We start from the raw sequence: 25,486 nt of genomic DNA, 5'->3' as shown, positions 1-25,486 counted from the left end.
TGGCATTTCTTTAAACCAATCACAATCGTCTTGCATCTCACGAACGGCGCCTCTGCAAAATAGCTAACTAATAGCAAATAGTTGTTTTGGTGTGAACGTTCAAAAGTTGTTTTAGTTGTGCAACAGAAAACTCAAATCGGAAAGGTCTCGATTTACCCTGCGGAGATCTGAGCAACCCAGTCTCATGGCAGTGAGACATTAATCTATTAATTTGTGTTCACAGAGACATTTTTCTTGTTTTTTTTCATGGTGGCCAGCACGAAAATGTAAACTAACATATTTCAATGGGAAGCATATGTCGTGATCACAGCACGACTAGGGTAGGGAGTAGTATGAAATGCCGAACGTCTGCGTAAGGAGGTTGGTTGGGGTGGTGGATGGGTCAAACAATACAGGACTTTCACCCCGGAGACTGGGGATCGCGTCCCGCATGTGGCATTTTGTTTCCCCGTTCTTGTTTTCCTAATCACAACCGTGCTGTTATTGTCGCACATCCCACGCGTCCTTTCCCTGTTATTTTTTCCTAAACCCAACCTCCGCCATCCCGTTGTTGTTGTCGCATGTACCCCAGAGACCGTGGATTGTGTCCCGGGTGTGTGACGTTTGCTTTCCCCGTTAATCTTTTCTTAAACCCAACCTCCGTACAGATGATTCCCATTTTGTGCTGAAAAAATACAAGATAAACATGTTGTTGTACACGGATCAATAGATTAAAAATACCGTGACAATTTCACGAACTGCCATGAGACCATGTTGTAACCAGAGTCCTCATAAATCAACTGGAGTTTAAAATGCCAACACAAAGAAAATCCAAGGCAATGGATATCTGGCCTAAATGAGTGAAATCCAGCGGAATGAAAGGGGACGACGTGGATATAGACTACTACTCTGCAGAACTCAGGCTCCAAAATTACAAGATGGCAGCGCCTGTAGCTGGGATATTTTGCCTTCACTTTTGTACAGTACAGGAAGTGGAAGAGCGTTGTTCGTTCAGGTTTTTTGTTGCAGAAAATACAGTTTTCACGGGTGTATTATTTGAAAAATCAGCTGTATTAACATAATACACCAATAACAATCCACGGCATGTAACTATTTGTATAGGATTGAAATGTATTTAATCTGGAGCTCCTCTCTATGTTTAAAGTGTTAGAGTAAACTGGTTATTAGTCAGATGTGTGTTTTAGTAGGACAGAGACCATTGAACGCACCAGAAAAATGAGTTAACAAAACAAAATGTTTTCTGTCATTGAAAAGCATTTCAAACTTTTTGAAGGGCAGCAGCGTTTTCCAAATTTAAACCTCTGAAATATAACTAATATTAATCCTAAAAATAAAGAGATAATAAATCATCTTATTAAAAAGCGGAAATGATAATCTGAAATGAAAAGAGGCAGAAATGTAAAAAAATAAATAAAAAGCGTGTGAGCGACTCTGCAGTTTACCTAGCAGCCCCTTTCTGAAGCAAACACATTTATTTTTCAGCGGCATTATTTAAAAATGCAAATAAATGCAATTACACTCGCCTTGTTTATCAGCAGTTATTACCAGTAGTTTGGCGTCGCCGCGCTTAAGAGGAGCCATATTTCAAAGTGTTCGCCATCGGCCGCTCACTAACGCAGATAACGAGTTTCCCCCCTCGCAGATGTAATTACAAAACTATTTTCTGGAAAACAACTCCAGTCCCACTACCCCCACTAACACACACACACACACACACACACACACACACACACACACACACACACACACACACACATACATACATACATACATACATACATACATACATACATACATACATACATACATACATGTAAATGTAGAAACACGCACACACTTATTTCCTTGCAGCAGTTCTAAAAATAGCCTGGTCCTTAAAGATAGACATCAGTTGATGGATTCATAGTGAGGCCGTTATCACGGTGTGTGTGTGTGTGTATGTGTGTGTGTGTGTGTGTTTTCTGTGTCTGAATTAATCATGTTATTAAGGCTCATCATTTTCATGGATTTTTAAAAAAGAAGATGATTTTAGGCTGTTCTTCATGCAGATTGTATGTCCCTACTCAGGCAAATGTTGTTTTCTGTTACAAGAAGACATTTATTACCACGTTACAGTAGAAGCTCCCTCTCAGCTTCACCTAATAGAGAATGAAAAAAGGCAAGAAAATTCAAATACGCCACTGACTGTAACTTAAAGTCCCTAAAAGTCTTTAGAAAAGTAATAACGACTAAAATGGTGATGCAATGTTTTTTTCAGTATTCAGACACATTTGTGTATTCATAATTTTTTTTGAATACAAAATAAACACCAACAAACTTCTAGACTAAAAATAAAACATGAAAAACGTGTGAAACAATAGAAAAACGAAAAGAATGAATCACTGCTTCACAGGTTGGAGTTTGTCCTTTATGTGTTAAAGTGAAACATCACAAATCATTAACTCGGGTATAAAGGACGTTTTTTTTCCTCACAGGATTTCACACGTTTATAAGTATGACCTCCTGGTGATAAAATATCCAACTTCATAAGAAGCACCTGAACACAGCTTTGTCTCTGTTTGAGCTTTAACCCTTCATTCTGATGAATTCATACAGAAAAAAAGGCCAAAAAAAAATAGGCTAACGATTGTGTCATAACCACACAACGTTCTGTCGCATAGTAGACAAATTACCGTATAGTCTGGAGAAGCTTGCAGGCAGTTTCACCTTACATTAGCTGTTTAAGTTTAATTACTAATGTTAACAAGAATTTTAGTTAGCAATAATTAGCCTGTGATCATGTTATCTCCTTACATATACCTACGCTCTCCGTCTCTGTAAGATTGGGAATGATTGAGATTTCTCTTGGCACAGCTACCAGAAGACTTCCAACTTTCAGACAGGTTGCTCACGTCACATTTACGTTGTCTTGCTCAGTTGGAGGCTGCGAGTAACGCTCAGCCATCACCGGAAAAGTGCTTCTAATATCCTTCACTCATCTCCATCCAGAGCAACGAGATCTGTTGGTCCATTTTATATACCGTCTATGGTTTTTGCATGTGTAAATACTACAAATACTGTATGGTTCGAACTGTTTTGGTTAAGTTTACCCCCCCATCCAGTTTCTTTTGTTTTCTTTGTTTATTGAGTTTTTGATGGTTCATGTAGTGCATTTTAGCCCATTACACTGTATGGCCTGGATTTACTAGATTCTCTCCCTGATACTGTGATGCTAATAAACTATATTTTCTGTATAGCATGCAGTCTCTAGTTCCCATTTATTCTGGGTCTGTGCGTTCGATATCTCTTGGTTACATTCTGGTCTGACCTCACCATCACACCTGCTTCATTGAGTTTAATGACCGCGCTTAATGACAGTCAAGGCTCCGAGGTCTGATCAGCTAGAACTAAAAACTCCTCTTTAAAGGTGAGCAGGGCACTTTAAAGCTTCCGGCATGTTATCTTCTATTTTTGGTCTGTTTTTAGTTTTCCTCTTCATTGCGTGTTCAATTATTGTCACGGCTTTCTTTTTACATTCTGTAAACCAGTTTGCATTGCCACTGTGGTTTTAAATGTTTGTTAATGTTTTTATGTGCTATTTATATTTCTGTCCTACTGTATTTTATTTCAAGTTAAGCCCAAGTCATATATACAGTATGACCAGTTTGTCTCAGAGGGCTGTACAGCCTGTGCTGCATGTAACGTCTATTCTTAGACTGTCAATTCAGAAACTTCAGCAGCAGACGAGAGATCCTTCTTCCAGGATCGACAGACGTGACACGTCATTTTTTTTTGTTTTTTGCGTGTGATCCAGTGTATTTGCTCTGCGCTTAATCCTGTTACATTTGCTGCTAAAGTTTGTTTTAATTTGATGAATTTAATTTCTCTCATATGTGCTTTAAAACTGTTGTCGTGTCGACGTAAAGTGTGAAGTGGAATTCATATGTTCATCATCCACCATCTGTGCACACGTCAATCACAAACACACACAAACCACGCAAAACACACCCCACCAGCACAGTCAAAGATAGCATGTGGCTTCACTCACACACATCTGCACACACACCTGCATACATGTGCATATGCACATGCTAGGATGTCACAGATATACAATATGCACACATCTGAACACACATATGAAAGCACAGATGCCCAGTAAAACATATTTAAAACACACACACACACACACACACACACACACACAGCAAAGGCATTGCAGTGCAGATGTGTGTGTTGAATGCACAGGATGCAACGCCACACATGAGTGGGTGTCACGGCGTTTGGATGACAGATGTAGTACTCTGGTCTAGGCTCGGTTCCAGACATACACACACACACACACACACACACACACACACACACACACAGCTAAAGCCACTCTTCATTTATCAATAATTGGTTTTTAATTCCATTTGGCAGCCAGCAGCGCGAGCGGCAGAACAACGACAATAATTAGCCCATCAGAGAGAAAGAAAAAGAAGGACAAGAAGAGAGGGGAAGCAAAGTTTCAGGGACCGTCTCAAAAGTGACAGAAACCCGCCTAACCATTGATCGAAGAAAAGATGATGTTTTTTAGGAAGATCATTTTTGTTGCTTTCATTAGACAGTTCACAGTATAGGAAATAAGAGGACAGCAAAATAAGACTGGGGACAGTTACATGATGTACAGCAGTGATTCCCAACCAGGGGCACTTGTACTCCTGGGGGTACTTTTGCTGTTGCCAGGGGGTATTTGTAATTTAATTTAATTAAAACAATATATCAGCTGAAACAGCTAAACACAGATGATTACACGGATAGCTAAAAGTAATGAATCATGGTAGAAATAAAAAGTACTGACTAAGCAGTTCAAATGATTAGCTAAAATGGATGAACTGTTGAAACATTAAGCCTCACTTCAAGTAGTAGTAGTAGAATTTCTGACCAAACCAACCTAAATGTTTACAGTTCAATTAGCTGAAAAAAGTAACAATATCAACTTAAATAAAGAACGAGGTGAGAAGTTAATGCGAAATACTGCAAACTAAACTGCCAAACAATTGGACTGCTTCTCTATCTCACTAATACTTAAAATTAATGCAACTTTATATTTTTTGAAGAACCTTTGTACGATGAAATTTTCTAAACTGTGAAAATCAAGTTCTCCCCTTATAGTTATCGCTTAAGATTGATAAATTATGTGAATCCACACTGTCTGACTGTATTCAATGCGTTCTCATGAACAGACTCGTATGATGTATGAAAATACACAACAATTCGTATGATATCTTACTAAATTACGGTGATTGGTCCCCTAAGTTTAGCCACAAACAGGTGACTGTTAAAATGGCCATGTGACAGTTAAGTTTAGGCACCAAAACGAAAAGTTAAGATTAGGAAAAAGATTTTGGTTAGGGCTAAAGGCACCAAAATGTCTAGTTAATTTTGGGGAAAAAAAGTTTGTGGTTTGGGTTAAAACATCGGCCCCTTTAAATAGTACTACACAAACACAAGTTGCGTAGTAAGGAAGTTGCTGGACAAGAAAATGTCAAATAACAAATAGCAAATATTCTCACTTTGCCAGACCTTCCTCCACCACGGTGCTGCGGAGGAAGGTCGGCCTATAGTCCACACAGCATTCTGGGATGGGAGAAAAACTTGCTCTGGTTTATTGGCATTTCTTTAAACCAATCACAATTGTCTTAGCACTGGGACAAGCCCCGGAGCCTCTCCAAAAGAGTCTCGGGAAGGAACTTGTTTTGGTGGAACGTGTGTACGTTCAAAAGTTGTTTTAGTCGCGCAACAGAAAACTCAGATTGGACAGATAGTCTAGCTAGCTGTCTGGATTTACCCTGCAGAGATCTGAGGAGCAGTTAACCATAGTTAACCATAGTTTGCCAACACAAAAGAAGCCCAAGGCAACAGATAGCTGACCTAAATGAGTGAAATCTGGCTGAATTTGCGTCGGCAACGGAGCAATCCCGGAAATGGAACATCAAGGATATAGACTAACAGACAAATACTCCCCCCACCCCCCGCAAAATGACAAATCGTAGATTTTACATGTCGGTTTTTACATTTGTAAATACTACAAATACTGTATGTTTCAAAATAATGCTGATATATTCCTATAAACTATGTTTGGCTGGACAGCATGAGTTTGGCCTGACTGACCCACTGATGGGGTTGAGGAGATTAAAACTACCTTGTTGCAGTTTCAAATATTCCCATCTCAAAATCCTAAGTAATAACAGTTTTTTTCCTCATACCTTTTTTTTTATTATTATTTGAAAAATCCCAGACAGACGACCTCTTGCATCCAAACAAACCCAAGAACATCTCCATCTTTTGGTTCTAATGATGAACTCCTTATGACCCAGCATTACGACATCCCATAATCAGCGTAAAACCTTTAATCCTCCAGAGAGATGATTCCAGATTGTTCCTCTGCTCTGGCCTGAGTTCATTACATGAACATTCATATTAACGCTATAGATTTAATTCTAATTAATTTCATTAGTAAAAGTGGAGCTGCAGAATGTGGCTCGGACTGGTGTGACCTTTGACCCTTTGATTTCCGGAACAGCAGATTGCAGACAGGCGGGATGTAACCTTATTTACACAACACACACACGCACACGCACACACACACACACACACACACACAGAGAGCAGACAAAATAAATAACACATCAGTTTTTATTTTAGAGATCTTATAGCATTTCTTTTTCTCCATATTTTTGGTGATGTTGAAAGCTATCAAACACACACACTCGGGTGTTGTGACCACAGCTGCTGACAGTGTGAACTACTGTCAACTCTCAGAGAACTGTGGGAATCATCACACTGACAGGGTGATAACTGAGACAGAGAGAACCTGTTTAATTCATTTGCAAATGTATTTAATCCAAGTCAGTCAAACCTTGTTTTAGACAGCAGTCAACCGTTGGCTGTTGAATACAGGCTGTCGTAGAGAATGCTGGTTAGACCGACATCGAATCTGTGCAAAATGAGATTTTTCTTAACCCCTTAACGCCGACTGTCGCTAATTTGCATCAAACCCCTTCCATTCCGACTGCAGGCGAGATAGCGTGTGTATTCCCCCTAATGCCGGTTTGTTTACATGCGATACATACCTAGGAAGCTTTTGCATGCACTGGTTTCTCGTAGGACCGGTCGGAGTGGGAGATACATCCGGTTCATGTAAGCAAAATTAACCCTAACCCTAACCCTACCCCTAACCCTAAACCTAATCCTACCCCTAAACCTAACCCTACCCCTAACCCTAAAGAAACTACTGTCAATGTTAAGGAGTAGGAGAGTGTTTTCTTTCTTTTCCGTTGTCAAGATCCATGTATTTGTCATTTACAGTTTAGAAGTTCTAACAACTTTGTGACATGAATGAAATCTACTATGTGTTTTATTAATTTTACCATTTTGTAAAGAATTTTACCATAATGCCTGTTGTCGCTAATTTGCATCATACCTAAATTTATATCTATTCCATATGCTATAGACAAATTAACAATCTCAACTTAATTTAGCATCAGCTTGGAGCCAGAAACACACATAATATTTTGTTTATATAATTGTGAATAAATTCAGGCGTCAAGGGGTTAAAATGTCCAAAATATGTAACAGTAATAAAAGTATGAAAGATTCTTACAGACTGCAATGCACAGAATCAAGTGTCTTTGTTTTTTTTTGGAACCATCATATTATGTACTGTTATCGTGTCTTGCTTTATGTAGGCTATACATAATAAGCACAATGTATTTTATTCTCTTTCTGTATGCGTTTCGCTTTTGCAGAGCAACTTTTTGAGGTTTCAACTCTCAGGCAAAATACAGGCTCCCCGACCTTGCTAGCGGAGGCAGTTGTGTTTGGGTATGTAGGCTCAGAGGAATGCTGACCTCACACCAAACGACTTTTCAAGTGATTCCACTGTCACAGACAAATGAAATCATGAGAGTCTTGCTAGAGTATAAGGGTGTTCCTTTAGCCTGGCTGACACCAGACCCTTCTCAGTTTTAACTGAGAGTGGGTCTGGGAAAGGTTCATTGACAGTTCATTTCCAAAGGGGGCGTCACCAACGGATGCCGCTCAAATGCCTCTGGGCGCATTGGATAGTCCATTAACCAATCAGAGCAACGATACGGGTGACGCTGCGTTTCGGTAGCCAACAAAACAAAAAGCTGTAGTAACAAAAAGCTGCTCGCCGTCGCTGCGCTATAGTCGTCATGTAAAGCCCGCCTCAACGGTTGTGATTGGTGTAAAGCCCGCCTCAGCGGTTGTGATTGGTGCCTGGATTTTGGGGACATTGGAAATGGGTTTGAATGGGCTCTTCGCCAGACTGACTTGCAGAGCAGATCTCAAATTTGCCGGAAGTTCGTGTTCCTGTCTTTTAGTGTGTTATATACTTTTTTGTATATAATAGATGTAGAAAGTACAAAAACCCACATTGGAGCCTCTGGGTAGCTAGACCCAGGTAGAGCAAGCACCCATATAGGCTATAGAGGAGGTTTACTCCTCGACGCAGCGGTCACGAGTTCGACTCTGCCCTTCGACCCTTTGCTGCATGTCCTTCCCCCTCTCTCTTTCCTTTCATGTCTTCAGCTGTCCTATATAAATAAAATGCCCCAAAAATAATCTTAAAAAATAAACAAAAAATACATTGAGCTATCTCTCCCACAGACGGCACTAACTCTTACTGCCTAAAAACGCCTCACCCACATTCCTTTCCGTTTGAAATTCCTCAACCAGTGATGTCACTGATTGCGAATGCAAGCCCAGTTTTTCATAAGTGCTGCGCATAAGTGCTGCCTGAGTAAGCACATTTGGTTCGAATTTGGTCGACCAATCACAAAAGAGTGGGCCAGCTGACCAATCAGAGCAGAATGGCCAAGAGCTCAGACAAAGTGTTTAAGGGTGGAGGCACTTCAGCAATGGGCAGTATGAGAAACATAATATGTTTTTTGAACAAAAGACACCGGGACCCATCCAGTTTATTTGACATTTTGTATTTTGTATTGGCCTGGCGTTGAGCTTTGGGGTCACCATAATGTTTTTATTTTGGTTAAGAAAATCTATGTTCTGATTTAGTTCATATTTTGCTAAAAAGATGCTGGAAATCAATATCAGTCAAGGCAGTAAAGTAGTGTTCCTTACAATATTTATCATAAAGTATCAAGCTCTGATTGTAGGGTTAGTGCCTTAATAATGCAACAATTAACATGGCATTTTTAATTTTCTTTTACATCACAATTATTATAGAAAGCTCTCTAAACCTAATTTCATGCTTTGCTATTTGTTAGATCAAATATACATGTATATACATGCTTTTTTTTTTTTTGCTTTTTTGGTTGAAGAACCTATGTCGGTTGAACTTGATGCAACTTAGAATCAGAATCAGAACCAGGTTTATAAATAAACCATAAATAGAGAAACAGATATATACAAAATGGTGGCCTGAAGGTTAGAGAAGAGGGCTTGTCACTGCAAGGTTGCTTCAGGTCTGGCTGGTTTGGGCCGGCAGGACAAGTCAGGTTGGGGAAAGTTAAAGAGCAGAATTTCCCCCTTCCCTAATTACCACTGCTTAATTACCCATGAGCAAAGGCCTTAACCCCCAACGGCTGGCGGAGGTTATAGACAGTTGTAAAAAGTATTGACGAAACAAGGTTCATGTACATAAACATAACTCATTTCCAGTGACATCAGGCTTAGTTTGAACTGTGAACACATTTTGTTTGTTTTTGTGTTTTTCAGACTACACTCCTGACTCAGGTTATAATTTTAGTCCTTTTCTTGCTGAGTTTAAACCTCACCTGGCCAGACAGATTTACACAGGGGAGAAAAGTGTGTGTGTGTGTGTGTGTGTGTGTGTGTGTGTGTGTGTGTGTGTGTGTGTGTGTGTGTGTGTGTGTGTGTGTGTGTGTGTGTGTGTGTGTGTGTGTGTGTGTGTGTGTGTGTGTGTGTGTGTGTGTGTGTGTGTGTGTGGGGAGTCCTTTTATAGCCGCAAGGCCAGATGTTCACGGTGAACGCCCCCCCTCCATCCCATCCCTCCCTCCCTCATCTAAATCATCCATCCACTCTCCCTTCTCTCTGGGGCTGTACCGAATACCATTTTTTGAGCTTTGAAGATTCTGTGCTTTTTTTAGCGAATATTCAAACCTAAAATTGTTGGAAAAAAATATTTGATAGGAAAGAGAATTTATTGAGTCATTAATAAGATTATTAAAGGGGTGGTTCAGAATTTTGGACATAGGACCTCATTTCCAAGTTAGCCAGTGTGTTATTTATCAGTGGAGACCGTTTAACACTTTTCATCCAGTCCTTCCAGTTGTAGAGTTCACTGGTGCTAGGCTAGCGCAAGTCAACAGTATCTGCTAGCTTGCCACTAAAAACAACTCCACAGTATACCCAAGGCTCAGACTGTCAATGTAAATGTCTGTGTTGATAGAATAATGTTAGAAATAAAACTACCCTTGCATCTCAGTGATCGCATTACATGTTCAGGGACTAGTTTCTCAGCAGCGGCGGAATTCTACTTTGCTCCGGTTAGTAGTACTGTGCCGAAAAGTAAACAGAGAAGTGCACTACAGTTGGGATATTCTATCAACAGACATTTACAACGATAGTCTGCCGTTTTAATAATAATTTATTTGCCTCGGGTATACTGTGGAGTGGGTAAGACTGTTGTTAGTTGGAGGCTAGCAAATACTGTTGACTTGCGCTAGCCTAGCACCAGCAAACTCTGCAACTGGAAGGACTGGATGAAAAGTGTTGAAAATGGTCTCCACTGATAAATAACACACTGGCTAACTTGGAAATGAGGTCCTATGTCCAAAATTCTGAACCACCCCTTCAACTAACTTAATTGCTTAATAATGTCCTAATAGTCCTTGTGCATCCTCAAAAACAAAAACGATACAAGTCGATTCAAAAAGGCAATCTCATTGGTCAACTAGTCATGTAGAACATGCTCAAATCAGCATGACAGCTGAATCCATGTTAATCCATGATTACAGCGCACCAGGCTCATCACTTGAAATATAACTGGAAATGTTTGGATCACATCAGCTGTGCCGCCGACAGGGCGCTATGCTACACGAGCTAAATCCATCAATGGAAAGAAAAAAAAATGCAAAGAAAATGCAGATAACTTAGTTACACCACAATGGGGTAGCAAAGCTACGGAGCCCCGGAAGGGTCACGGCGAGAGTTTTTCAGGGAGCTACTTTTGCGTTACCTCGCAATGTGTTTTTTGTTTCCTCGCAAAACATTTCTTCTTCCATTCCTTCTGAGGCTGGTTTTTATTTCCACTCAGCTGCCCAGCGCAATGAATCAGCTCGTTGCATTGTACTTTGAGCTGGGAATTGTGCTGATATACTGCTACAATGGGCACGTTTGTATCTTGTATAGGGTATAATCAATAGCCTATTTCTACAGAGAACATACGATGTCAGAGGTTCGCTTGATGTGGCGATGAACAAACACTGAATTATCAGAGAATCTGCAGCTCCCTAGTACTGTTACAAAGAGAGAACGTTAGTTCAGGGAGAAAACCGTGAAAATACAGCCTGCACTGTAATTACAATCAACTATGGCTACAACCCTTGTAATCGTCTATTTTCCTGTAGGCTATACTGTGTGGGACAAATCCGTTTAATTACATCAGATTTAAATCAACAATTACATCATGGTCTGGTGTCTGCATATGGGCTCTATGTGTGAAGTAGCGACCAGATGTGACCTGATGTGATTTGACTTAGTTTACGGCAGTTTTGTTCTAATCAGCCACAAATGACACATAAGAAAGTCAAACTTAAATAAAGGCCAAATAATTGTATTCTGAGCTCATAGGCTTTTGTCTGACTAAAGGCTATGCTCGAAATGCCATTACATTCTTATAATAACAGCCTGCTAAGCCTACAATTTGGTAGCATGGCATCTACTGTAAAACATTTGGGATGTAAAAGCTGTATTTGATTTCAAATTAGATAAAATGGTGTCTTATAATAATTTACAAGTATTAGGATACTTGTTTTTAAATTTATAGTGTACATTTTGGGTCTATTGCGGCATATTATGCGGTTTCTAATTTAGGTGGTGTCTAAATAGGTAATATCTGTACATGTTTGTTTACTGTCTGATAAAGACCATATTTATTTGTCTAATTTGATACAACCATAGAAATAAAATGGACACAAGCTGAGTTAGCAAAACTGCAGATTCTCTGATAATTCCATTGGTTCATCGCCACAAGAGACACATGCACTTTATCTTTTCATTCATTTAAGAAATAGTTATCGATTATAGAAGAGATATGAATGTGCCCATTGAGCACATATATGCTGTATCAGCATTCCCAGCTCAAAGTAAAATTCAACGAGCTGATCCATATTGTGGCGTTGCGCTGGGCAGACCCGTTACTCGGGAATGGAAGAAGAAAAGTTTTGTGAGGTAACGCAAAACATATTGCGAGAGAACGCAAAACATATTGCGAGGTAACGCAATAGTAGTCCCCTGAAAAAATATTGGTGTGACCATTCCGGGGCTGTGTACAAAGCAGTTTTGTGTATATGTGTGCTATGTATTCGGTTTGGAAAATCCCACGATTCCCTACAAAGTTAACTTTTATTTTCTTGGAAACGGTAAACGTATAATCGTGTCTCATTCTGTAAGCACCATAGAAACAAGTGTATTCAATTAAATCACAAAACAGATAAATACAGCAAACAACAAATGAACACACAATTAGAATATGAGTGTTAATCATGACAATGTACTGTAACAATGAAACAAAGTATTTTTTAATTGGATTAATTATCTATCTTTTTTGTTATTCTCCTCTTCTCTTTCATTTTCCTACTTCTCCACTCCTGTCAAACACACACACACACACAACACACACACACACACACACATACACACACACACACCTTCCTCTACAGCAGCAAGTCGAACAGCTGCACCTTCAGTCTCACAAAGGTGGAGGTTGTGTGTGTGTATGTGTGTGTGTGTGTGTGTGTGTGTGTGTGTGTGTGTGTGTTTACATCCTCCCTGACCTCTGACATCCAGCTGCCATCACAGCACCATCCCACTTAGTCTGGATTACGGAAGCACGTTTGCATGTCCTTCACCTTTGGTTCTCTGTGTGTTGGCATTCTCAAAATCCCTTTGCTACCGGAAACAACAACAAACTTTGAGCTAGCAAGCTACACGCTGAAAATGTTTTTAAGAAAATTCAGATCATGTGACAAGGCAGTCTTTTTTCGGTTACATGATTGGAAAGATTTAAAAAAGAGTATGTTTACTACTTTCTAACTGGGATGTTTTGGGACGATCGGGACTTTTCTCGGTCGGCCGGCCGATGAATTTGCGTGGCCCGGCCCACAGATTATTTGAAGCGCCCGTGAGACATACGTGGCCGAAATTATTGACATTTTTAAATTCTCCACGTAAATCTCCAAGATCTCCAATATTAGGATAAATGAGAAGTCCAGCCAATATTTATACCACTTGCTTACTCTCTATATATCAGTCATGGTTACACTGCACACTCATCTCTCCCATCAATCTACTTGTGTAGCCTATCTTAATTCAATTCTTCTTATACAGGCGTTACAGAACTTTCATAATCACAAATAAAAAAAACAACAATTTAATTTGTTTGTTTTTTCTTAAATTAACTTAGAATGGAGCAAAGCCTCCTTGGAATGGGGAATGTCTACAGAAATGTAGGGAGATAAATGCGCCCCCCTCCTCTAATGGCATGACCCTACAAAGATAATGACATACGTCAGGAAAAGTAAAGTTTTTGACAGTCAAAGGATTTGCGTGGTTGCTTGCTGTTTTAACGTTACCCATGGAAGGCAAGAAGAGAAAGGAGAAAGGAGGGGTCGAAAAGGCCAGAATGAAGAAGAAGCGGATGCTGGAGGAGGATGCATCAAAGTGCTAAAAAATTACGGGTTTATTGCGAAATCAGGCGTCAACGACTGCTGCAGGTGAATCGACAGAAAAAAAGTTAGCGGGGCTCAAACATTGATGTTGTTGCTAGGCGTGAACTATCACAAGCTAGTCAAATGTTGGTATGGTAATGACTAATTATTGGGTATATTTCAGACAAATTAATACCAACCATTTGATTGTCAGTGGCTACTAGTAAGTGTTCAGTTTTTTGCTGCCTTGCTGCTACTGCTAGCTAAAGTCAAGCTAAGTAATGAATTAGCTGTTTGACCAATAGACTTCACTAGCAGAAGTTAAGTAATTCATGTAGTAAGCTCATGGTAAATAATCGTTTGTCAAAATGCACTTAACTTGGTCTATCCAAACGGAGGTGTTTGTGTCATTGTGTGGATGTCGATTGTGGTATAACCCGGTGAGTAAAACTGTTTCATCCTGATTTGGTCGAATGCACTGCACAGAATGATGGTGGAGACTTCTTTTGCGATTTAGTCACTCTGTTGTAATGTAGCCTATTGCAGTGTGTAGCCAATGCAATGCAGAGAATGAGGTCAACATTGCATTTACAATCTAATATTAGATTTTGGCAATGCATGTTAAGTCACATCTAAAGGACATATGGTTTTCGAAATTGTATGGTTTAGGTGGTTTAGCTTTCCCTTAAATTGAAATTGCCAAAATTGTTCACCTGATTTGCCTTTATACAATAGAGGACTCTATTGTGATGATGATGTGGGGGAAGATATATAGGTCTCAGTCATTTTTATATCACATCTAGATGTGTAAACATCAATTGACATGCATGTATCCATGGACATCTGATCTGATCTTTCTCTGTCATGGATGGAAAATATTATAATGCATTAACAGTGTATTGGAACACATTAATTTTCTTCACATTTCATTTCATTTTTTTTTTAAATGTTCAATGTTAACATTGAAATTCATGTGCAGCATAGCGAGAACTTTCAAAGAAAGTCTGTTTTGTTGGGAGGTGGGGTGCATTGTGTACTCCCTAGCACACAGCCTATATACTATATACTAAAACGCAATTATCATTATGCTATAAAAAGTTTAATTTTTATGTGCACCTATTCTGTTATTTCCACACAGTCTCAGAATTCAGTCAGACTCAGCCCAGCAATGATGCTGATCAGACAATGCTAGGAGAAGTCACGACTACAAGTACAAGTGTGCACACATTGCACAATGTTGTAGGTACAACAGAGGATAGAATGCAGTGTATAGGCTAAATAAAATGCAGAAGTTCATTAGTTAAATATTATAGGGAAATGTAAAGATTGCAACATATTGAGAATGAGACATTATATTGGAAAGATATGCTGTCTTAGTGAACATAAGTGTGGATTATTCATATGCAACTAATATGTATACAGTGGGGGAAATAAGTATTTGACCCCTTGCTGATTTTGCAGGTTTGCCCACTTACAAAGAATGCAAAAATCTACAATTGTAATCATATGTACATTCTAACAGTGAAAGACAGAATCCCAAAGAAAAAAAAATCACATCATATGAATTTATTAAAATTGATAACCATCTGATGAGGAAAAACAAGTATTTGACCCCCTGGACAAACAGCAAGTACTCTGGCTCCTACAAGCCAGTTAGTCTTTCTTTAAGACAGAGCCCCAATCCGAACCAATTATCTACATCAAATACACCTGCCTCACCTCGTTACCTGTATAAAAGACACCTGTCAACACCCAAACAACCAGCATCCAACATCACCACCATGGGCAAGACCAAAGAGCTTTCTACGGACATCAGGGACAAGATTGTTGATCTGCACAAGGCTGGGATGGGCTACAAGAGAATCGGAAAGCAACTTGGAGAGAAAAGATCAACTGTCGGTGCAGTTATCAGGAAATGGAAGAAGCACCACACCACCGCCAACATCCCTCGGTCTGGGCCTCCACACAAGATCTTGCCTCGTGGGGTGTCCCTGATCATGCGAACGGTGAGGAATCATCCCAAAACCACAAGGGGGAACTGATGAATCAACAGGCAGCTGGGACCACAGTTACAAAAAGAAACGGTTGGTAACACACTACGCCCGTCATGGATTGAAAGCGCACAAGGTCCCCCTGCTCAAGAAGAAACATGTACAGGCCCGCATGAAGTTCGCCATTCACCACCTGGACGACTCAGAAGAGGCCTGGAAAAAAGGTGATGTGGTCAGATGAGACCAAAATAGAACTTTTGGCCTCAACTCAACTCGTCGTGTTTGGAGGGCAAAGAACACAGAGTACAACCCAAAGAACACCATCCCCACCCGTCAAGCATGGTGGTGGCAACATCATGCTTTGGGGTGCTTTTTTCACGGGACAACTCCATCGTATTGAGGGGAGGATGGACGGGGTCATGTATCGTGGAATTCTGGACCGACATCTCCTTCCCTCAGTGAGAGAACTGAAGATGGGTCGAGGATGGGTGTTTCAGGACCCTAGCACACCGCCAAAGCAACAAAAAATGGCTGAAGAAGAAGCACATCAAGGTTCTGGATTAGCCAGTCTCCAGACCTGAACCGATTGAAAATCTTTGGAGGGAGCTTAAAAATGTAAAGACAACCTCGGAACCTGAATGATCTGCAGGGAGGTGGGCCAACATGAAATGTGCACAAACCTTGTCACCAACTATAAAAACCGTTTGACATCTGTGCTGGCCAATAATGGCTTTTCTACAAAATATTAACATGCTGTTTGTCCAGGGGGTCAAATACTTGTTTTTCCTCATCAGATGGTTCAATCATCATCAATTTTAATAAATTCATATGATGTGATTTTCTGGAATTTTCTTTGGGATTCTGTCTTTCACTGTTAGAATGTACATATTATTTTTCATATGGGCAAACCTGCAAAATCAGCAAGGGGTCAAATACTTATTTCCCCCACATGCAAGAGAGAGTGAAGCCTCAGGGTCCAGGATAGAAACAGAAACAGATGAGGAGAGGGATGTGGAGAGTACAGAGGCTGGACCAGCTGAGAAGGAGACTGAAAGTGTAGAAGTTGGATCAACTGAGGTGGAAATTAAGAGTAAGATCTGTCTTTATTTTTTCAATATCACCCCAACAAACCCCAAGAAGAACCTTGCCTAATATTTTTCATAGTACACTGTAAACCCGAATAAGTAAGCACAACTTGTGAGAAAAGTAAGGCAATCAATTTTTTTGAGTTCATAAACTCAAACATTTGAGTATATCATTGCGTATATATTTGGAGTTTATGTTAAATGTAATTTTAAATTATAATTAAATTCAATTTACTGATTAAGCCAACTCTAAACATTTCAGTTTCTGCTACTCAGAATATGTATTCATCTTTCTCATTGCAATAACTCTAGAGAACTTAATCTTTTCAAGCATGAAAACTCAGGATTTCAGGTTTCATGAACTTAACATTTATTAGTTTTTTTCAATCAATCTTCTGATTACCCATAACTCAAAATCATTTACCTCAAACTTAAAATATTTGTGGCAACTGATTGCCTTAAAAATATGTACTCTTGACTTAAAAGTCAAACAAAAAAAAAATTACATAAATAAAAAATAGCAATTAACAAGTCTACTTCTGGCCATTTTGTTTATACTTTAAGATGAACTATGTAATAGTAGAAAATATTCAAACTCAGAAAACCTAAAATGACATTAAGAAAATATCTTTATGTCACAAATAGCTTATAAAACTATTAATATAACATTACCAGGGGGGCATCAGCAAGTCTTGGGTGGTGACCAAAAATTTTAGTTTAGAAAGATTATTTGCCCACACCTGTGCCTTTTAGCACAAAATGAAACATAAATAATAATTAATAATAATAATAATAATACAACAATAATAGTAATAAAAAAATAATTACACATTCCATCTGGTTGTAAACTTGCAGTGCAGTAATGTATAAACAAATTGCTTATAAATTCTTCACAACTAAAACTGCTAAAATTTCAAAATTGTACATTAACATGTACAAAGGCAGTGTGTAGCCTTCCTTTGGCTATCTGGTTCAAATGTAGCAACTTCAGGGTGCATTGTATAGTTTTCGAAAAGTAATTCAAACTCGAAAAGCAAAATTAACAATACTAATAAGACAATAAAGACTATTTGATCCATTTCCATAACTGAATAAACATCCCATCCTCAGAAGAAAATAATGTCCCTATAACACTGTTTCCAACTAGAAACTTTGAGGACAGTTGTTTATTTATTTATGAAAATGTATCAATGAAGAGCTTTCTTTTCTGATAAAAATGTGTTTCCCAAAACTATATAGTACAACTTTTAAAAACAAAATGCCATAGTGTATAAACACTTAATTCAACCCTGCATTTTAGTTTAACAACAATACAATTTACATTAACAAGTACAAAGACAGTGTGTACTTTGTGCCATTTGGCTGAAAACCAGTTTAGTATTACAGCAACTTTAACATCAACAGTTGAACAGTAGTCAACATGGACCTGACATGCAGTTGTTAAATTGGCTTTTGTAGGGAGGGGGAGCGCTTATTTACAGGGAATGGTTGTCATTCAAAATCGCACCGTAAAATGACTTAATGTGTTTTTACACCAAAGGGGCTCTTTTTCCAGCATAAAATGTGTAAGGTAGGGTTGATTAGTTATTCAAAATTATTAACTGGCTATTAACTGGCTTGTTAATAGCCAGTGTATGTTCATTTTAGTTTACAGTTTGTTAGATGGCACCAACATTTGGTCTAATCATAACTGGCCTGGCAACCCAAAGGCCAAGGTTGTGCTTCCAGATTTGTGTGCTGACTCAAATATTTATTATATTATACTTATTATACATAATTATACAATATTGCAGTAAGGCTGTCAGGCATTCTGTATTGCTTTAATCTATTTATTCTCTTTAGATCGACTTTTCTAATTATATTTGAGTCAGCACACATGTAGCTTAGGTATCATTTATTCTTCCCTCTTTTGCATCTTTTGTTGGGGAAGTAACCTCCATAAATGTGCATATGACAATTATTCACCTCAGTGATACATTATTCATTTCATTTATTAATAAACCTCTGGACTTTAATATTTCAGATGTTTGAGCAAGATTTCTGCTCATGTCCAAAACTTTGTGCACATTCACAATTCCCGGCCCACCTGCTTCTCTTCATAGTCATCAGATTTATCTATCATATAATCAATAATATAGTGAGAGTAGAGGGATTCAAGCCAGACCAGGCACCTCTCCTGCCTCTCTTAGTTATGCTATTATAAATTCTAGACTGCCGGGGAAGTTCCTTCCCTCTTATGACACACTGAGCTGCTCTCTCATCTCTCTTTTCATTTTCCTTTTGTGTGCATCCTCGTCCCAGAAATGCTTGTTACTACACTCTAAAAACTCCTGGGTTATTTCTTCAACCCAGTTTCTGGGTTATTTGTGTTGGGTTAAAATCATGGCTTATTTTTTCAGAGAGTAACCATTTTCTGGGTCATAGGGCTAATATTTTCACCTAATTCCTGGGTTGTTTGGGTTGCTGGGTTATTTTTCAAAGAGTAACCCATGTTCTGAGTTACAGGTTTTCTCTCTCTCTCTCTCTCTCTCTCTCTCTCTCTATATATATATATATATATATATATATATATATATATATATATATATATATATATATAAAAATATATACATATATATAATGTATTTTTTGTTGGAGGGGTATATTTTATAGTTATTATATTATCATGTCAACATATATAATATGAACAATCACACTTGTGTGTTGTGTACATGATAAAACAGTATCACCAGTATTTGTAGGAGAAATAAAGTGACACACCCTCTAAACATGGATCTATTAACTAAGAAATAAAAGAAATAAGTTCATATATTAAACCCATGGCCCTATAACATACACATCAGTCTGCCAGAAATTCAGAAGAAGAGGAAGAAGAAACACCTTCTTCCCTCGCTACCCCTGTAGAAGAAGAACGCCTCCTGCCTGGTCTCTCAGAGGAGGGGAGGGACTGTTGAGCTAGACCCAACCCACCACACCATAACAGAGGAGTGTGATGAGTCAGATCAGAACGCAATGGTTTAGTTGTGTATTTTGTGGCTGTAAATAAACAAAACAATGTCTTTGTCAAATACAAACCAAACCAAACCGAACCAATACATTGTTGGGTGGGGTCATCCCTTTCTTTGCCCCCCATTCTCTATGGAGGATCATCTGAAAGAAGTTGGGTTATATTAACTACACTGTTAGGTAATTTTAACCCAACATTTGGGTCAGTTATTTAACCCAGCAATTGGGTCAAAAAGAATAACCCAATTTTCTGGGTTGAAATTACCCTGAAATTAGTTGGTCCTTTTTTAACCCAGGAGTTGGGTCAAAAATAACCCATTATGGAGTTTTTAGAGTGTATATACTCCTTGTTTTTCCTGCCACCACGGCATCACTATTTTATGAATGAAACTTGGCGGAGAATAGAGCTGTCAATCTTCCTCTATAATACTATTCGAATTCCATTTGAGATTTTTTATAATATTCAAATAATATTCAAATATTTAATGCTCAAAATGCAGCCTGTTAAATATGTTCTACACTACTCAGGCTAATGCATTGTCGATGCCACTACAAGCATGTGGTTGTTACACGTTCTGTCCACTAGAGGGACTTTTTTTTCTTTTTTGAATTTGCCATCACGTCGCACTATTAATGACATCACAAGCAAAACGTGCCACTGATTGGTTGGTTAAAATGTTAATCCAGGGCAAACAACTTTGTCATTGATCCTGGACTGTTAATTACTTGGTGATATCAGATCGTGCCATCCATCAGCCTTGTCTTGAGGCGACCTGCACGCCACTTTGTTTACATTCATTTTCCACCACGAGCACACAGTGACAAACACAAATCAACAGAGTAATGAAACATGATCTAACAAGGGAAGCTGTTGTAAAGGCTATCAGTGCTCGGTTAGCACAATGACATCATGTTAGGAAGCACAGCCGAAACCATTTGTCATAAACTAGGTAAGTAACAAACGATGTCAACTGCATTAAAAACCAAGCCAAACGGTGCTGTCACAACTAGTTTAGTGATTTATAAGCAACCTGTTTCCAGCAGATTGTCACGTTACTGAGACTACAGATATAAGAAGATAATATGACGTGGAAGCTAACTCTGACAGCTGTAGGGGAGCTAACATAAACTTTAGCTTTCTCCATGAAGCTCCCAGCTACGCTAACATTACCTCCCGACGCAGTTAGGAAACCAGAACGAGCTAACTATTGATAACATTAGCATTTTGGCTCGGTGGATGGCGATTTTAAAGTCATGTTAAAACTATTCTCCGTGAACCATCACCTTATCGTGGTGGAGAGGTTTGTGTGTCTCTGTGAACCTGAGGGCTGTGTTGTCTGGAGCTTTGTGCTCCTGGTAGGGTCTCCCAAGGCAAAGTGGTCTCAGGTGAGGGGCCAGACAAAGAATGGTTCAAAAATCCCAATGAAGAACAAGGTAGAGATGGAGTGACCCTGCCCGGAGGAAGCCCGGGGCCCCGTCTGAAAGCGCCTGGTGGCGGGTTTGCCACGGAGCCCGCCGGGCACAGCCCGAACAAGCTACGTGGCTCCCATCTCTCCAGCCCATGGGCCCACCACCTGTGGGAGGAACCGTTGGGGTCGGGTGCGATGCCACATGGGTGGCAGTGAAGGTCAGGGGCCTCGACGGACCAGACCCGGGCGGCAGACGCTGGCTCTGGGGACGTGGAACGTCACCTCTCTGTGGGGGAAGGAGCCGGAACTGGTGCGGGAGGTGGAGCGACGGTTAGATCTGGTGGGGCTTACCTCTCAGTCTCGGTTCTGGAACCATACTCCTGGATAGGGGTTGGACTCTTTTTCTTCTCGGAGTTGCCCAGGGTGTGAAACCGGGCGGGTGTGGGGATACTGCTCTGTGTTGGAGTTTACCCGGTAAACTGCGGGTTGTGGGGGAAAACTCTGACTGTTGTTTGTGCATATGCACCAAACAGGAGTTCGGAGTATTGCCTTCTTGAGACCTTGACTGGAGTCCTGCATGGGGCTCCAGTGGGGACTCCATTGTTCTGCTGGGGGACTTCAACGCACACGTGGGCAATGATGGAGACACCTGGAGGCGTGATTGGGAGGAACGGCCTCCCTGATCTAAACCAGAGTGGTTGTTTGTTGTTGGACTTCTGTGCTAGTCATGGATTGTCTATAACGAACACCATGTTCGAACATAGGGATGCTCATAAGTGTACCTGGTACCAGAGCAACAAGGTCAATGATCGATTTCATAATCGTTTCATCTGATCTGAGGCCGATGTTTTGACACTCGGGTGAAGAGAGGGGCAGAGCTGTCAACCGATCACCATCTGGTGGTGAGTTGGGTCAGGGGGTGGGGAAGACTCTGGACAGACCTGGTAAGCCCAAATAGTGCGGGTAAATTGGGAGCGTCTGGAGGAGGCCCCTGTCCGACAGACTTTCAACTCACACCTGGCGGAGCTTTTGTGCATCCCTGTGGAGGCTGGGGGCATTGAACCCGAGTGGACAATGTTCAAAGTTTCCATTGCTGAAGCTGCGGCGAGGAGCTGTGGTCTTAGGATCTTAGGTGCCTCAAGGGGCGGTAACCCACGAACACCGTGGTGGACACCAGTGGTCAGGAAGCCGTCCGATTGAAGAAGGAGTCCTTCCGGGATATGTTATCTCGGAGGACTCCGGAGGCGGTTGCAGGGTAGGGCTGCAGCCTCTGCCGTGAAAGAGGCAAAGCAGCGGGTGTGGGAGAAGTTTGGAGAAGACATGGAGAAGGACTTTCGGTCGGCACCAAAGTGTTTCTGGAAAACTGTTCGCCACCTCAGGAGGGGGAAGGGGAACCATCCAAGCTGTGTACAGTAAGGATGGGACACTGTTGACCTCCACTGAGGAGGTAATAGGGCGGTGGAAGGAGCACTTTGAGGAACTCCTGAATCCGAAATACGCCCTCTATGTTAGAGGCAGAGCTGGAGGATAACGGGGATTGTCGTCGATTTCCCAGGCGGAAGTCACTGATGTAGTCAAACAACTACACAGTCGGGATTGATGAGATCCGTCCAGAAATGCTCAAGGCTCTGGGTGTGGAGGGGCTGTCCTGGTTGACACGCCTCTTCAACATTGCGTGGAAGTCTGGGACGGTGCCAAAGGAGTGGCAGACTGGGGTGGTGGTTCCTCTTTAAAAAAAAGGGGGACCAGAGGGTGTGTGCCAATTATAGGGGTATCACACTTCTCAGCCTCCCTGGTAAAGTCTACTCCAAGGTGCTGGAAAGGAGGGTTCGGCCGATAGTCGAACCTCGGGTTGAGGAGGAACAATGCGGATTCCGTCCTGGTCGTGGAACAACGGACCAGCTCTTCACTCAAGGATCCTGGAGGGAGCCTGGGAGTATGCCCAACCGGTCTACATGTGTTTTGTGGATTTGGAGAAGGCGTATGACCGGGTCCCCCGGGAGATACTGTGGGAGGTGCTGCGGGAGTATGGGGTGAGGGGTCTCTACTCAGGGCCATCCAATCTCTGTATGACCAAAGTGAGAGCTGTGTCCGGGTTCTCGGTAGTAAGTCGGACTCGTTTCAGGTGAGGGTTGGCCTCCGCCAGGGCTGCGCTTTTGTCACCAATCCTGTTTGTAATATTTATGGACAGGATATCGAGGCAAGTCGGGGTGGGGGGGGTTGCAGTTTGGTGGGCTGGGGATCTCATCGCTGCTCTTTGCAGATGATGTGGTCCTGATGGCATCATCGGCCTGTCACCTTCAGCACTCACTGGATCGGGTTCGCAACCGAGTGTGAAGCGGTTGGGATGAGGATCAGCACCTCTAAATCGGAGGCCATGGTTCTCAGCAGGAAACCGATGGAATGCCTTCTCCAGGTAGGGAATGAGTCCTTACCCCAAGTGAAGGAGTTCAAGTACCTTGGGGTTTTGTTCGCGAGTGAGGGGACAATGGAGCGGGAGATTGGTCGGAGAATCGGGCGCAGCGGGTGCGGTATTGCATTCAATCTATCAAGACGAAAAGAGAGCTGAGCCAGAAGGCAAAGCTCTCGATCTACCGGTCAGTTTTTCGTTCCTACCCTCACCTATGGTCATGAAGGCTGGGTCATGACCGAAAGAACGAGATCCAGGGTACAAGCGGATAAATGGGTTTCCTCAGGAGGGTGGCTGGCGTCTCCCTTAGAGATAGGGTGAGAAGCTCAGTCATCCGTGAGGAGCTCGGGAGTAGAGCCGCTGCTCCTTTTCGAAAGGAGCCAGTTGAGGTGGTTCGGGCATCTGGTAAGGATGCCCCTGGGCGCCTCCCTAGGGAGGTGTTCCAGGCACGTCCAGCTGGGAGGAGGCCTCGGGAAGACCCAGGACTAGGTGGAGGGATTATATCTCCAACCTGGCCCAGGATCCCCAGTCGGAGCTGGTTAATGTTGCTCGGGAAAGGGAAGTTTGGGGTCCCCTGCTGGAGCTGCTCCCCCCGCGACCCGACACCGGATAAGCGGACGAAGATGGATGGATGGATGGATGGATGGATGGTTAAAACTATTTACCGTCAAGAGCCTTCAGCTACCAGGCTCCTTTCCTGTGGAACCAGCTCCCAGTCTGGGTTAGGGGGGCAGACACCATCACCTCATTTAAGAATAAACTGAAAACTCTCCTCTTTGATAAAGCTTATAGTTAAGAAGTGAGGAGTTGCAGCGTCCGCCTAAACCGGCCCACCTGCTTCTCTTCGTAGTCATCAGATTTATTGATCATATAATCAATAATATACTGTGAGTAGAGGGAGGCAGGCCAGTACAGCCTCTCATCAATGTTTTCATTTGTTTCCTTTTATATGCATCCTGTCCCAGAACTGCTTGTTACTAACCTAGCTCTGGGGAGTTTACTCCCCGGAGTCCTTATGTTTCTTCTTCACAGAGCTATGCTCTGCGATTCCCTTCAACGCCCGGCCGCGTCCTGCTGCGTCTGCTGCACCCACCCATGATCTGCAGCGCCACGTTTCATCCCGCAACGTCCTGCTGTGACACGAACTACAACGACTACCTTCAAAGTCACTGTTCCACTATATTTAATGCGACTATTATCGCCATCATACCGCTTACCAAGAGTCTGGGTCTGCCGAGGTTTCTTCCTAAAAGGGAGTTTTTCCTTGCCACTGTCGCAATAGCCACTGCTAATGCTTGCTCTTGAGGGAATTACTGTAATTGTTGGGGCTTTGTAAATTATAGAGTGTGGTCTAGACCTACTCTATCTGTAAAGTGTCTCAAGATAACTCTGTTATGATTTAATATTATAAATAAAATTGAATTTGAATTGAATTGATATGTATTGTCAGGATTAGTCTAGTGCAGGAACCCAAAAGCAGACCAGGACAAGGTAAGTAGGAGTACAAGGTGAGTATTTATTTGGAATAGAATGTGGAAACGGTTTGGTCCAGTTGGTTGGCAGGGAATGAGGCTGTAAGGGTTGGCAGGGTTTGGTGCTGATCCAAATGTACTGCAGTGAAGTCGACAGCCAGGCAGGTGTGAGTGATAATCCAGGTGAAGAACTGTAGGCAGAAGACAGGCGGCTG

The sequence above is a fragment of the Perca flavescens genome, chromosome 16 (genome assembly GCF_004354835.1).
Source record: "Perca flavescens isolate YP-PL-M2 chromosome 16, PFLA_1.0, whole genome shotgun sequence".
Taxonomy (NCBI): Eukaryota; Metazoa; Chordata; class Actinopteri; order Perciformes; family Percidae; genus Perca; species Perca flavescens.
This window is presented reverse-complemented; position numbering follows the sequence as displayed.